This window comes from Neofelis nebulosa, chromosome 18 (genome assembly GCF_028018385.1).
Source record: "Neofelis nebulosa isolate mNeoNeb1 chromosome 18, mNeoNeb1.pri, whole genome shotgun sequence".
NCBI lineage: Eukaryota > Metazoa > Chordata > Mammalia > Carnivora > Felidae > Neofelis > Neofelis nebulosa.
Window position 1 is genome coordinate 18690917 of NC_080799.1, and position 14575 is coordinate 18705491.

Sequence of the window (14575 nt, forward strand, 5' to 3'; positions counted from 1 at the left end):
TGCATCATGAGAACTCACTTCTTCTACCCATTACGAATTCTCCCACATGTCCATCCCACAGAACCTCACGGTGGGGTGACTCACGAGGTCCTCATTGTTCGGAAGAGAATATTTCCTCGCAAGACACCATTCAGAACTCTGTGCATCCGTAACAGACACAATGGGCGAGCCACTCACACACAGAATATCACTCTTGGCTGCGGCGGGGGGGCGGGGGGGGAAGGTAACTTCTCTGCTTTCTAGCTTTCCTCTGGACCCCAATACCCCCCAAATCCCAATCCCGATGCCTACGCCAATAACACACAATTACAATCCTAGGCTCTCTCTCACCTCCCTTTTTCCTCCCTAGTCCTTCGTCATTCTTGACGTGGAAAAAATACAAACTTATCGAGGGAGTCAGCAGCAGTAAAGCCAAAGCTACCCCAGGAAACAGTTTTGGCTGTGGGAGCAGAAATGGCCACACCCCTAACAGCTCTGTAACAGCTGCTGCTTCCACTGGCATCTAGCAAGAAAGATTTTCAAACAGAGTCAAAGGTCAGGGCCAGAATTACACTGCTAGCACGAATCACCATTTACTCTATCCAGCTTTCATTTTCCCATTCTTGGGCTCACACCACCGGAGCGATCTGGTACGATCTAGATGTGTGCTAGACTGACAAATGTTTCTGGAGAATCGACCTTATGACAGGAGCCACAGCAGAGCTGGCCAATGAAACAGAAAGACGGCAAGGACTCTCAAGGCGTTCAGTCTAATGGAGAATACCAACAAGTAAACAGGCCTTGCATTATAGAAAAACAGGTGCTATGCGGACGTACGTAAGTGGCCAGGACAGGGACTCCCAATCCACGTTGGAGCATCACAGAAGGTCTTTTAGAGGCAGTGACCTTTGCCTGGACACCGAAAGAATGAGTAGGAGGCAGGTCTAGGGCAGGTGAGGTGAATGGAGCTTTGGAGACTTCCAGGTAGAGGCTAACAGGGAAGAAGGTTCGGCGGCCTCTGGCAACCGAAAGGAGGCACACATGGCTGTAATTCGGCAGCGTGAAGAGAGAAGCTGCCACAGAGGAAGCCGGAGCCAAAGAGACCCTGAGTGGCTCGATAGCTTGAAAAGTCTCAGAACTTTGTGCAAACAGAGCAAACACCCCTTTCCTCATGAGATGTACAAACTGACCAGAACGACAATGTGACACATGTCTCTTCAGAGTCACTAAATACTGATTTCACAATGCATGTTACTGAGAATGCTAAGGGGGTGGGGGTGGGGGGGGCGGAGAAAACTCCTAAGGAGTTATCTTGTAACTCATTCACAGATGCCTGGTTGAAGCTTTGGGCCACACGACTATTCCGTCTGCCTTCCTCTTGGCACTCATTATTTCTATCATTTTCCTACAAATGACAGAAACGTAGGCACTGCTAGGCTCTAGGGACAGGGATCCACTCTGGAAACAGGATAAGTGCACACGGAGATAATAGGGTGGGGGTAGCAACGAAATTGAACAAAACTAAGCAAAACCTTGGCGGGGGGGGGGGGAACGAAAGTGTAAAAGGCAAATACAGAAAGCTCCAGGGGAAGTAAAAGTATTTTCAGACACACACAGAAAAGAAGCGTCCCCACGTGCTGTGGCCAAACCAAACGCCCCCTTTTACTCAACTGTTGAAAACAAAGACGAAGAAAAAGCGATGTAAAAGTCACACTTTCATACCCCTTCTCAGAATAAACAGTCAGCGGGGACAGGACAGCTCACTGCCCTGAAAGACCTTGAAAGATTTACCCCAGAGAACACAGCACACGATGATCAACCTCCAGAGGCTCTCAAAACCACTACAAAGTCCGGTCTCTTCTGTCATTTCATAATCGATCGTTTCCTGTCAAGCATTAAAGCGATACCAGAGAAACCTGGAGAAGGATTTGCTCCCCAATCCAAAGTGAGAAAAGCTGTTTTGAGAGCCCCTCCTCTTTTTGTTTTTCCATTTGCCCAAGGCCTTTCCACAATTCTTTCCTCCCGGTTCCAAATGTCTACAGGTCAAGAACTTGAGCAACCACAGGGGCCACGGTTGGGAGACGGCACACCCTCCAAAGTGCCTCCAAGGGAGTCCTGAGTCTCACTAAGCGGCTCCGATGGGCTCTGATCGCCCCTTACTTATTGACTGCCCTCAGGCACTTGGAGGTGGACGGTCGGTGGGCAGCGGCCGGGCGACCCGGAAAGGCTGAGAATGCCGCCCCCCAGAGCACCGCGCCCGCCCGGCCTCGGGCACACCGGTTAGCCGAGTTTTCGCCCAAGGCAAAGCCCCGGGAGACGGGGGGAGGCCCGGGGAAAGCTTGGGTCCAGACCCCAGAGGACGATGCTCAGCGGGGCCGGGACAATGGGCGGCGGGGACCCGCGCGGGGGGCGTCCCGGGAGGCCGGCCCGCCCCGCTGTACCCGGGGGCTCAGGCGGCGGCCCTGAGCTGGGCGACAGGCCGCTGCGTGGCGCAGCCCTCGTCCCTGGCCCGCAGCGGACCCGGCGGGCGGCCGGGCCTGAGCGCGGGGCCCCGCGGGGCAGCGGGCCCGCCTCGGCCCCAGCCACGACCCCGACCCCCGGTCCCCGGCCCGCGCGCTCCCGGCCGGCCCGGCACGGCTCACTCACCTGCCCACGGTCTGCTTGGCGAGCTGCTTCACGCGGTTCAAGGGCAGCGGCAGCGGCGGCCCGCGGGGCTCGGGCCTTGCGCGGCTACTTCGCTTCCGGGCGGAGGCGGCAGCGGCGGCAGCGGCGGCGGCGGCGGCTTGCTGCTGCGCCTGCGGCTGCTGCTGCGGCGGCGGCTGTGCCGGCTGCGGCTGCTACTGCGGCGGCTGCGGCTGCTGCGTCGGCTGCGGCTGCTACTGCGGCGGCTGCGGCGGCTGAGCGGCTGCGGCTGCTACTGCGGCGGCTGCGCCGGCTGCGGGTGGTACTGCGGCGGCTCCGGCGGCTGAGCGGCGGGTGCGGCGGCGGCTGCTTCGGCGGCTGAGCGGCGTCTGAGGCGGCGGTGTCTGCGTCGGCGTCGGCGTCGGCGGCAGCGGTGGCTCCTCCTCCTCCCCCTCCCGGGCCACAACATCGCCCTCGCCGACGCGGGGACGGCCTGGCGGAGGTACGTCGCTTCTGGCTGAGGCGGCGGTGTCTCCTCCTCTTCTTCCTCCGCCGCCTACTCCGCCTCCTCCTCCGCCTCCTCCTCCTCCTCCTTCTCCTCCTCCTCCTCCTCCCAGTCCTGAGCAAGTATGCCACAGGGGTCTACATACTTGGGGGTGTAGTGAGGGCAGTATCGTGAGCACAGACATGTATCACACACCTAGAAGCACGAGGCTCGAGTGTACTTTATTCATTCGTTCCACAGAAATTATTGAGCGTATCCGTTGTGCCAAAGCCTTCTTTTTTGAATGGTTGGTGGGTATTCAGTTTTGGGGAACACATGATGAAAGGACTGACGTGGCGTCTGAGGGCAGCACCATCTCCTCGGAAAAGACAGGAAGCAAATAATTCCCTGTGAAATACATAATGACGGTTTTGTGTTGAGTGCTGAGAAATACGGCATGCCATTCGAGTTTGTCATTGAGGCAATAATGTTGAAGCTGAGATCACAAGGCTGAATGCAAAACGGGGATATAGGAGGGTGTTGGGGCAGAGCAGGGGAGTGCGAACTGTTAAAGGAATGGATAGAATGCCCTTGAAGCTGGGGCCACTAGGGAATGGAGGTGGGGAATGCCAAGGTTTTGGGTTAAGGCTCGCACTTTTTGTAGGTTCTTGGACACTAAGCATAGTGATTTAAAACATGGACCTTGGGGCCGGGCTCTGTCAAGCTGATCCTAGCTCTGCCACTAAACCATTCTGCATCACGTTTTTTGATCGGGCTCTGCTGCTGATGCTGCGTCTCTCTCTCTTTCTGCCCCTCTCCTGCTCATGCTGTGTCTCTTTCTCTCAAAAAATAAATAAATGTTAAAAAAAAAAAAAAAAAAGAAAGGAAGGAAGGAAGAAACCACAGATGCTCACGTCCTACTCTAGACTCACGGAATCAGAATCTGCTGGGATAGGTCCTGGGCTGTAAAGACTGGGCGTGTTTGCCATCTGGGCGCATTTCATTGAAGCTTCTTTTGCACTGGCCTTTCCCTCATCTGAAAAAAACATGCAAAAAGATTGTGAGAATCCGTAAGTTAGTGTTTTAAGACACGTTGTAGGTCTCTCTCCTTCAAGTTCTGTGATATCTTCACCGTAATGTGTTAAACCCTTCAATCTTGTCAAAAGATCACGTTATTAAATAGGGATTCCTTGCATGAACCGTGGGCTGTCTGTCGTCTGAGTTTTGAAGTGGGGGGATAACAATGGTAACCCACCTTCGGGATGTAAGGATTCAATGAGATCACAGACACGAGGCAGTTAGCACAGGATCTGGCACAGCGTGAAGCCTTCAATAAATTGTTACTACTGGTTTTGATTTCCCTCCATTCCGAACACTGTTTGGTTGAAGTTACTGAATAGGTCATACCTGTGGATCAGGCTGGTTCCCCCCGCCTTAGGTTACGGCCATAAAAGCCCTAATTTAACACAGGAGCCAGTTAGCTTCCCAGGACTCGTGCGGTTCTGTTACTTCTCTTGCAGGTTGTTCCCTCCTTCCTTTCAGAGCCCTCCCGGGGATAGTAGTGACGTGAACGGTGTCAGACGGCTGTCGGCAGGATTAAATGTGGCGCGCTCCCCACAGTGCCTGGCACACGGCAGGTGTCGAAGACTGGTGGTTATTATCAGCACTGTCCCAGTCGTCATCGTCAGTGCCGTGACCATCAGCATGGGCCTGTGCTCTCAGTCCTGCGGTCCTACAGCGAGAACTCTTCTGAGCGGACATTCTGGGCTTATGCTTAAAAATTCCGTGGGATTCCGCAGGTATTTTTCCAGCACTTACTGTGATCGCTAACTCTCGCCACTACCCATCTCCCCTCTCCTTGTCTTCTCCGTCCTGTGCTGCCCTCCCAAGGCAGTTCCCTCTGTTGTTTACCCCTGACCCCCTCTCCCCAGACCCTGCCTGTGTCCTGGGAAATTCCCACTCCTTAATCGCCAGCCTCGTCTCCTTCCTCAGCCTCTCCTTAGCCATCTCTTCCCTCTCTTTGCTTTGACCCTGGTCCTTCCCCAGGGATATCCTTTTTTGAAGTCCTCTCAGATGGTGCCTCTGTTTTCTCATACCCCGGGGTATGAGATTTCAGGATCGGGGGTGCAAGATTTGTGTCCTTGTTCTCTGACCCCCCCCAACCCCCCGTTTCCTTGAGATCCATGGTCCCCAGGCAGAGCATCCTCTCATCCTCCTCATTACTGTTTTCTCCTGGTTATTCACCTGATTCGTGGACGTCTTGGGTGCCTGGCCCACAGTCCTCCTGTCTGTCTCGACCTTTTTGCCATCAGCCCAGTCGGCTTCACTGAGCGTGTGGAGGACCCAGTCTATGCACAGGGCACTCATTTTCTGGAATGCCTCGTCTGTAGGATCACCTCTTCTCATCCATGTCTGTCACCATCGCCGCGGCGGCACCCTGCGTTTCCGCCCTGGTGCCGCACCACCTTATGCGTGAGCAGCGCGGCCCCTCTCGACCCTGATCTCTGCTTTCCACCTTGCTTGGTCAGTTATTTCTGCTATGTTCTCAGGGTGTTTTTCCTTAGGACCTGAGGGTTTTTTTCTTCTTCTGTCCTTTAGATGCCCCTCTAGGCTGGTATCTCTGAGTAGAGCTTAGAGTTTCCCCTGAGATGGCCCCCTGAGAAGGACAATGGTGGGGACAGGCTTGTAGGAGGTGAGGGAGGGAGCCCTGTGGATGTCTCTGGAAACGGTGTCCCAGGCAGAGAGCACAGAGGGTAGGAAGCCCCATGGAGGGAGCAGGCCTGACTTGTTCCAGGAAGGACCAGGCCAGCCTGAGGGAGAAGGAGGTGGACTGAAGGGGTCTTAGGGACTTGTGGTGGTGTCCAATGGAGAATTTTGAACCGAAGAACGAGGTGACATGACTTGGGTTTTAATGGGATCACTCTGGCTTCTCTGTTGAGAGCAGCCTGTAGGGAGCAAGGACGGAAGCGGGGAGATCAGTTAACAGGCTGATGGAATATTCCAAGACAGAGGCGCTGATGTCGTGGGTCAGGATGGTTGCACTGGAAGGGCTGAGAATCGACCAGATTCTGGGTACGTTTTGAAGGAGGAGGTGATGGGATGTGTTGACAGATTGGATGTGGGTGAGGCCAGTGAGTGAAAGAAGAAGCCAAGCCCTCTGGCTCATGTCAGATGTGGCTCCCGCCAGGAGGCCCCTGACACCTGCAGACCAGGCCCAGCCCCTTCCGTGTTCTCTGTGCGTGTCCTTGGCGGTGGTCAGTGCAGCTGTGGCGTAGGCAGGCGTAGTGTTGAACGTTTGTCTCCCCCCGCGAGAAGAAAGGTGTGGGGAATGACCGTGTCTGCCTTAGCCACGTGCCTGCTAGACCCATTTCTCAGGCGGCCAAGTGACGGGGAACTGAATGCCGATGCTCAGGGTTGCGCTTCCTGATGAGGTCTCCACATTCTGCTGTTCTGTTTCACTGGATTTGAGCGGTCTGTCTGTTTTAGAAGCCAGGCCAGGGGCTGTAAGACTGAAATCCTGTTGTAGAAATTACAGAAGTCAATCTGATTTCCACCGAATCCAAAAATGTCCCCCTTGAGGTGCAGGTGGGTCACAGGATCACCTCCCTGGAGAGGCGGCATTTTCCCAAGGGCTTAGGCCTTTCCAGCACACGGATTGCATCTTTGCAGCCGTGCCCAGAGAGCAGTGCTTGAGAGATTGATCTGAATATTTGAAGGTGGGGGCTGCTGCTTTCCATCCTCAGAGAAGATGTGTCACTTTAGAATTAGAATATTCTGGCGAGGATAAATTAGCTGCCCAACTTGCCCATCACGAAGGTCCCGTAAATCGTGGATTTTCTGCAACCCTCCTCATTTTTTCAAAAAAGCAACAAATTAAATTTTGGAAACCATCTATGAAAAACAATGGTTTCAAATCTAGAATACTAATTGTTTTTAATGATTAAGTTTTTAAGATTTTTTCAATTTTTTAAACATTCTTATTATTGATGTTTTGTTTATTTATTTTTGAGGGGGAAGGTGGAGGAGCAGAGAGAGGATGAGAGAGGCTCCATGCCATCTACGTGGAGCCCAGTGTGGGGCTCGGTCCCACAAACCATGAGATCGTGACCTGAGCCAAAATCAAGAGCCAAGCGCTTAACCAACGGAGCCACTCATGTGCCCCTAAGATTTTATTTATTTATTTTTTGTTATTTTTTAATGCTTATTTATTTTGAGAGAGAGCGCACGCGAGCGAGCGAGCGAGTGTGTGCACGCGGGGTTGAGGAGGGTGGCAGAGAGAGAGAGAGAGAGAGAGAGGGAAAGAAAGAATCCCAAGCAGGCTCCACTCTGTCAGTGCAGAGCCTGATGTGGAGCTTGATCTCACAAAATGTGAGATCATGACCTGAGCTGATATCAAGAGTCAGATGCCTAACTGACTGAGCCACCCAGATTCCCCCCTCCACCCCCAAGATTTTTTTTTAGGTAGTCTCTACACCCAACGTGGAGCTCAAACTCACAACCCTGAGATCAAGAATCACATACTCTTTGAGCCAGCCAGGTGCCCCTTAATGGTTAATTTGTTAAAGGGCCAAAGTGAATACTCTTCCCCAACTCATTAGTCTAATTTGAATATACCGTACATATAATTTTTTGTCTCCTTTTTTTGTTGTTGTCCTAATGGCTGAACAGTATTCCACAATGTGGTTTTAGTTTATGTGACTGTTCTTCTGTTCATTATTTGGGTAGCTATGATTTTGCTATTAAAATGGGGTTGCGATAAACATCTTTGCATGTGCGTTTCAGTTTTCCAGTGAGATGGATTTCAGGGGAGAAGCCTTTGCAAAGTGGTCCTCGAAAGAGGTTGTGTCCGTTTCTGTTCTCATGGTAAAAGAGATGCTGAACACAGAATATTCTCAGTCTCTTAAATTGTTTGTCAGCTGGCAGGTGGATAATACCTCTTAAAAATTTTTATTTTATTTAAAAAACTTTTTTATTTTACTCACTAGTAAGACTATTTTTATTTTAAAAAATTATGTTTATTTTTGAGAGAGAGAGAGAGAGAGAGAGAGAGAGAGAGAGAGAGAGCAAATGGGAAAGGGGCAGAGAGAGGGAGAGAGAGGATCCGAAGCAGGCCCTGTGCTATTAGCACAGAGCCTGACGCGGGGCTCGAACTCACAAACTGTGAGATCATGACCTGAGCCGAAGCCAGACGTTCAACCGCCCGAGCCACCCTGGCGTCCTAAGACTGAGCATTTTTAGTTCTTCACTATCTCTGATATTTTTTTACATGACGCCTTTCTCCTTATCATTTTCCTAACTGGGTTTTTGGTTTTTTGTTTCATTTATGTTTTTATTGGTCTGTAAGAACTTGTCATATGTATGGTAGTAGTCCTTTGCCTACGTATGTGTTCCATTATTTTCTCTCAAACTGTTGCTTGTCTTTAAGTTTAGCTTGTACCATACATTTCATGATGCAGAAATTCTGAATCTTTATGGTGCCAACTCTGACAGTCTAACTTTATGGCTTGGGGCTTTTGGGTAACGTTTTATGAGACCGTTTTCAATCACTGCCTTTTCTTTTAGCACTTTTACGGTTTTGGCTTCTATTGCTTAGAGCATTCATCTATCTTTATAATTTTGTATGTCATAAGTTAGCAGTTTTTGTTCCTACACTGTCCGTTGATGGTCTGTATCCTCCATTGATTTGAAATATCACTTCCATACTAAATTCTTACGTATACTTTAGCGCAGCAATGCGTAGATCATTCTTGACTTCCAGTCGGAATTGCTTTTTTCATTTCGATGCCTAAACATTTTGACTTGCGAAGTGTTAGTCGTGACTTGCCAAGAGCTCCTCTAGCTTGGGGTAAAACAGGGTCGTATCAGGGACTAGCACAATCTCCTTAGTTCATTTGAGCAGCTGCACTCCAGGAAGAAAGAAAAGAAAGCGATACTAACCAAAGCATGTGTTTGAGTCTGTGAAAGCAATAGTTTTTCAGGGAGTCCCACCCTGTAGACTTCTACATACTTCTCATTGGCCAGAATTGGGCAGGTGACCTCACCCCTAGCTGCAAGAAAGTGTGGGAGGGGAGAATTTCTCACGGGGCAGATTGATACCTCAAACAAAATGGGGGTAAGGAGGAAGGGGTAAGTGGATATTGAATGGGGAATATCCCCCATCGGAGGGTCAGCTATATCGCTCATCTTTCTTGTTCTTCAGAATTTCCCCAGGTATTCTTAAGAGACAGAGGGAGAGGGGAAGGAAGAAAATGGAGGTGGGAGAGCAGGGGTGAGAGGGTGATGATTTATAAAATAGAATGCTCAGGTCTTTAGTGTTCAGTTTGACGAGCCTTAACATGTGTATATGGTTGACTCTTGAACAACATGGGTTTGAACTGCACTTATATGTGGCTCCTTCGATAAATGCAGTACAGTACTCTAAACGTATTTTCTTTATGATTTTCTTAATATTTTCTCTTTTTTTTAGTGCTTATTTATTTTTGAGAGAGAGAGAGAGAGAGAGCATGCACGAGCAAGGGAGAGGCAGAGACAGGGAGAAAGAGGTCCAAAGTGGGTTCCGCACTGACCACAGAATGCCCGGTGCAGGGCTCGAATCCATGAACTATGAGATCGTGCCCTGAGCTAAAGTCAGACCCTTAACCAACTGAGCCACTCAGGTGCCCCTCTTCATATTTTCTTTAGCCTACTTTATTGAAAGAATACAATATATAATAAATCTAACGTACGGAATACATGTTAATCAACTGTTAAGACTTCTGGTCAACAGTAGTCAATTTGTAGTTCAGTTTTTGGGGAATCGAAAGTTATATTCAAAGTTTTGATTGCCCAGGAGGTTGACACCCCAACCCCTGTGTTGTTCAAGAGTCAACGGTACATCTGTGTACCACCGTCCAAACAAGATATAAAATATATCTGAAACTCTAGAAACTTCCCTTGTTATATGTTTCTAATTAGTCTCCTTACCCTCACCAGTCATTTTCTGGTTTCGAAATCTGTGGTAGATTAGATCTGCCTGTTTTCGAATGTCATGGAAATGGAGTCATACAGTATGTGTTCTTTTGTTTTCTTTCACTCAACTGTGTTCCTTGAGATTCACCCATGTTCTTTGCGTTATCAAAGATAATGCCAGGGGCGCCTGGGTGGCTTGGTCACTTGACCATCTGTCTCTTGATTCCGGCTCAGGGCATGATCTCACGGTTTGTGGGATTGAGCCCCATGTCTGGCTCTGCATTGACAGTGTAGAGCCTGCTTAGGATTCTCTCTCTCTCTCTCTCTCTCTCTCTCTCTCTCTCTCTCTCTGTCTCTGTCTTCCCCACCCCCTGCTCCTCCTCTGAGTGTGCATCCACGCACACACACAGTCTCTCAAAATAAATAAACATTAAAAAAAATTTTTTTTAAAGATAAAGCTAGATACTAGTTCACGTGGTGAGGACAGAGTTTAATCAGTAATTAACTATTCCAATAAGGAAAAGAGTCCAGAGTGAATGAAACTCAACTTCAGTTTGTACAGAGGAGATTTTAAAGAGAGAATGAGGGAGGAAAGTTGGTGGTGAATGAAATCAGAAGTAAAAAATTACAAAAGCCAGGAAAGGTATTGGTTCATGTGAAACCACCTGGGTTTGCTCACTGGGAGACAGGGACCTGATCTTTCAGTGTTGGCTAGAAGAAACAATGGATACTTTTGGCAGCCTTGAGTTTTCTCGGGCAGGCACTAAGGGGTACCGGAATCATCCTAGGGGTGGAGCCTTGAGCTGTTAAAGTCTACATTAGTGTTCGTTCGAGTCTCTATACAGTAAGTCAAGGTTGAAGCCTAGTCGAGAAGAGGGCTCGAGGAACCTGGCTAGAGTTTGGTCAAGGAAAGAGTCTTTGTCAGTGTAGTCTGTTCCTATACATGTATGAATACACCATGATTTGTTCGTGTGTTCTCCAATGATAGGACATTTGAGTTGTATCGAAGTTGTTGGTCATTGTGAATAGGCTACAAGGGACATTCTCATACAGGTCTTCAATTTCTCTCAAATAAATGTCTAGGAATAGAATTGCTTAGTCACAGGGTGGGTATATATTTAACTGCTAGACTAATTTCCAAAGTCGTTTATCGCTTTCCACTTCCCACCAGCAATATATTGAAACTCCAGTTGCTCAACATCCTTGTTAACATCCTGTATTGTCAGTGAGGGTGAAAGAGCATCTCAGTATGGTTTTAAATTGCATTTCCCTGGTGACTAGCGATCTTAGGCATCTTTTGGTGTGCTTATTGGACATTCCTACATCTTTCGTGAACTGTCTGTTCAAGTCTTTTGCCCATTTTTGTTGTTAATGGTTTTTGGTTTTGACTCATTGGAGTTTATTATATATTCTGGATAGCAATTCTTTGTCAGATAGATACATTGTACGTATAAATACATGGGTAGGAACATTCAAATTGGAAACATTGACAATAGCATCCAAAAACCTAAAGTGGGGAGGAATAAATATAATGAAAGACGCAAAACACCTTTACACAGAAAACCGTAAAACACTGTTGAGAGGAATTCAAGAAGACTGAAATAAATGGGAGATACGCTTTGTTCATGCATTGGAAGATTTGATGTGTCGAGATTCCTGTTCTCCCTGACTTGATCCGTGGAATCAGTGCAATCAATCACCGTCAAAATCCTAGCCATCTTTTTTTTTTTTTAGAAGAAATTAACAGATCGTTTCGAAAATGTATATGGAAACGTGAAGGGTCTTGAATAGCAAAAAAGTCTTCAAACGAAGAGCAGAGTTGAAGCACTTAAACTGCTTAATACTGCTTCATTTGAAGACTTGCAGTAAAGCCACAGCAATCAAAGTCTTTGGCATAGAGATAGATCAGTGACACAGAATAAAGAGTCCAAGAAATAGACCAAACACAAGGACTGTTGGTTGATCGTCACCTAGATTGTCAAGCCAATTCAGTGGGCGAAAGGGACGTCTTTTTAACGAATAGTTCTGGGTAAAGTGGATATTCAAGTGGAAACAAAATGGACCTTAGCCCCTACCTCGTTCTGTACACATGAATTTGGGATGGATCATAAACCGAAATATAACAGCTAGAACCATAAATCTTTTAGATGAAACCATGAGAGCATATGTGGACAACCTTGAGGTAGGCAAATGTTTTGGATACAGAACAAAAAAAAAAAAGCACTAATTACAAAGGAAAAATGGATGCACTGAGAAAATGAACAGGCAAGACAGACTGGGAGAAAATATTCAGACTACATGTGCTTAAGTGTTTTATTTTTTCCAAAAGAACTTTAGCATTATTCAGGCCCATGACATCCTGTTACTATATTCTGTATTAACTGGGTTTTTTGTTTGCTTAAGTCAGATAGGAGACATTGTACCATGGGAACTTTCTGATTGACTTCTCCTGCTTAACTCACCCTCTTGTGAATGTTGGTTCCTTTTTCATAAATGCCTTGCCCACTAGTCAATGAGTACTTACAGTGGAGGCAGTAGATTTTAGGACATATTAACCCTTGTAAAGTAATTGGGTGTTAGCTGAAGCCAAAAGGCAATACCAGTAGCCTCTGTTGGGAAGAAACGATAGCATGTGAGTTCATTGAGGCTCAGTTTTGTTTTGTTTTGTTTTAGGTGATTCAACACTTAAGGCCTTGCGGATCTACTTAAGAAAGCAACAGAGCTCACGAGAAAGGAAACAAACTGAAAGTCTGTTTAGGTACAAAGTCTGTTGCCCTTAAGACTTTGCTTCCTGCCTTCCATGTATAACCAAGAATAAAACTACCAAGAAATAGAAACAAAAAAAAAAATGAGACTAAAAAAAAGAACAATAAAATTAACAATAAGAGGTAGAGCAGTATCTTAGGCTAGTATGCAGTATGTAGTTCAAATTTCAAACTTAAAAATTGATGCTAAGGGTATCGGATTGATTTTTGCAATTGCATTTAAGTACGTTGTATGTATGTGTATGCGTGCATACGTTACATATATATGTTTAATGTACATATATATGTGTGCGTGTACATATATACACACACACGACCACGTAAACACACACGTATACACACAGACACAGATATCATTTAAGCAACTGAAGTGTCGGGGGAGGGATCCAAATCCAGGTGGGTAAATAGGTCGAAAAGCAATAGAATGAAATTTTCTTTTTTTTTTTTTAATTGTTTTAATGTTTATTTATTTTTGAGACAGAGACGGAGCATGAACAGGGGAGGGTCAGAGAGAGAAGGAGGCACAGAATCTGAAACAGGCTCCAGGCTCTGAGCTGTCAGCACAGAGCCCGACGCGGGGCTCGAACTCACAGACCGTGAGATCATGACCTGAGCCGAAGTCGGCCACTTAACCGACTGAGCCACCCAGGCACCCCTAGAATGAAATTTTCTACAGGGTTCTGCAGCTTGAGGGACCGACCTTCACCTCAGTGTGTAAAGCAGTGCCTTCCACGGGGGGTCATTATGAGGGTTGTAGTCGTTCCGTTCCTATCGGTCAAGCATTTGGAATGATGCCTGGCATTGTAGTCAGCTCTCAGGAGTGTTGATAGAAGTAAAATGAACCTGGCCTCGATCCTCACTGGCTGGGAGAGCGCGGAGGGCCCCTGCCCTTTCCTTCAGGTGAAGAAATCCCTGGCGGTGAGCATGTCACCCCTTTCCTGTTGCAGGTGGTACTCATGCCTATAGGGCAGAGTCAGTAAATGCTCTCGAGTGAGTAGGCGGTCGGCCCAGATCAGGGTTTCCCACGGAAGGAATGTGAAATGACTTTAGGTGGCACACAGATGTTTGTTTGAAATTTTAATAGGTATTTATTCTAGCGTGTGTTAGAAGAAAACCCCAGGTAGCACGTCAGACCCGAGTACTAAAAAAAAGCGAGTTGATTTAGAGAAATGTTACACTGAACAGGTGGTATGTGAATGTCATGAAAATTTCAAAAGCAATAGGGATTGACCGAAGACTGCGAAATAGGTCTTCCCAAATCAGAGATTTTTGATTCTTTGGGTTTTAAACAAAGTCAGGATACACAAAGAGAGGGGATATTTTCTGGGTTTGGGCAACAGAGGACTGTGGTGGGGACAGACAGACAGCAGCGCTAGGTGCACAGCGTCAGTGTAGAGGCGACCACTGTTCACCTTTTGGTGCCTACTCTGGGAAGTCTTGATATGTGTACTGTACATGTATGTATATTCACGTGTACGTGAATGTACGCATTCATCTAACAGAATTGGGAACATTCTGTACATAGAATTTTGTAGCTTGCTTTGTTCACCTGACACCGTAACCCCAGGTTCAGTGTTCTTACCGAAACCTTTTTGTGTTCATTCTTGACTATTTCCTTAGGGTAAAATCCTAGAAGTGGGATTGTTTGGGCATCGCGTAAATATTACTCTTCAGCTTTGAGTACCAGCAGCCGAAGTGCCTCGTGGCATGGCAGTGACAGTTTACAGTTCTGGCGGCTCAGGTGCCCTCTTTCTCATCCTCACCAAAGCCAGGTTCT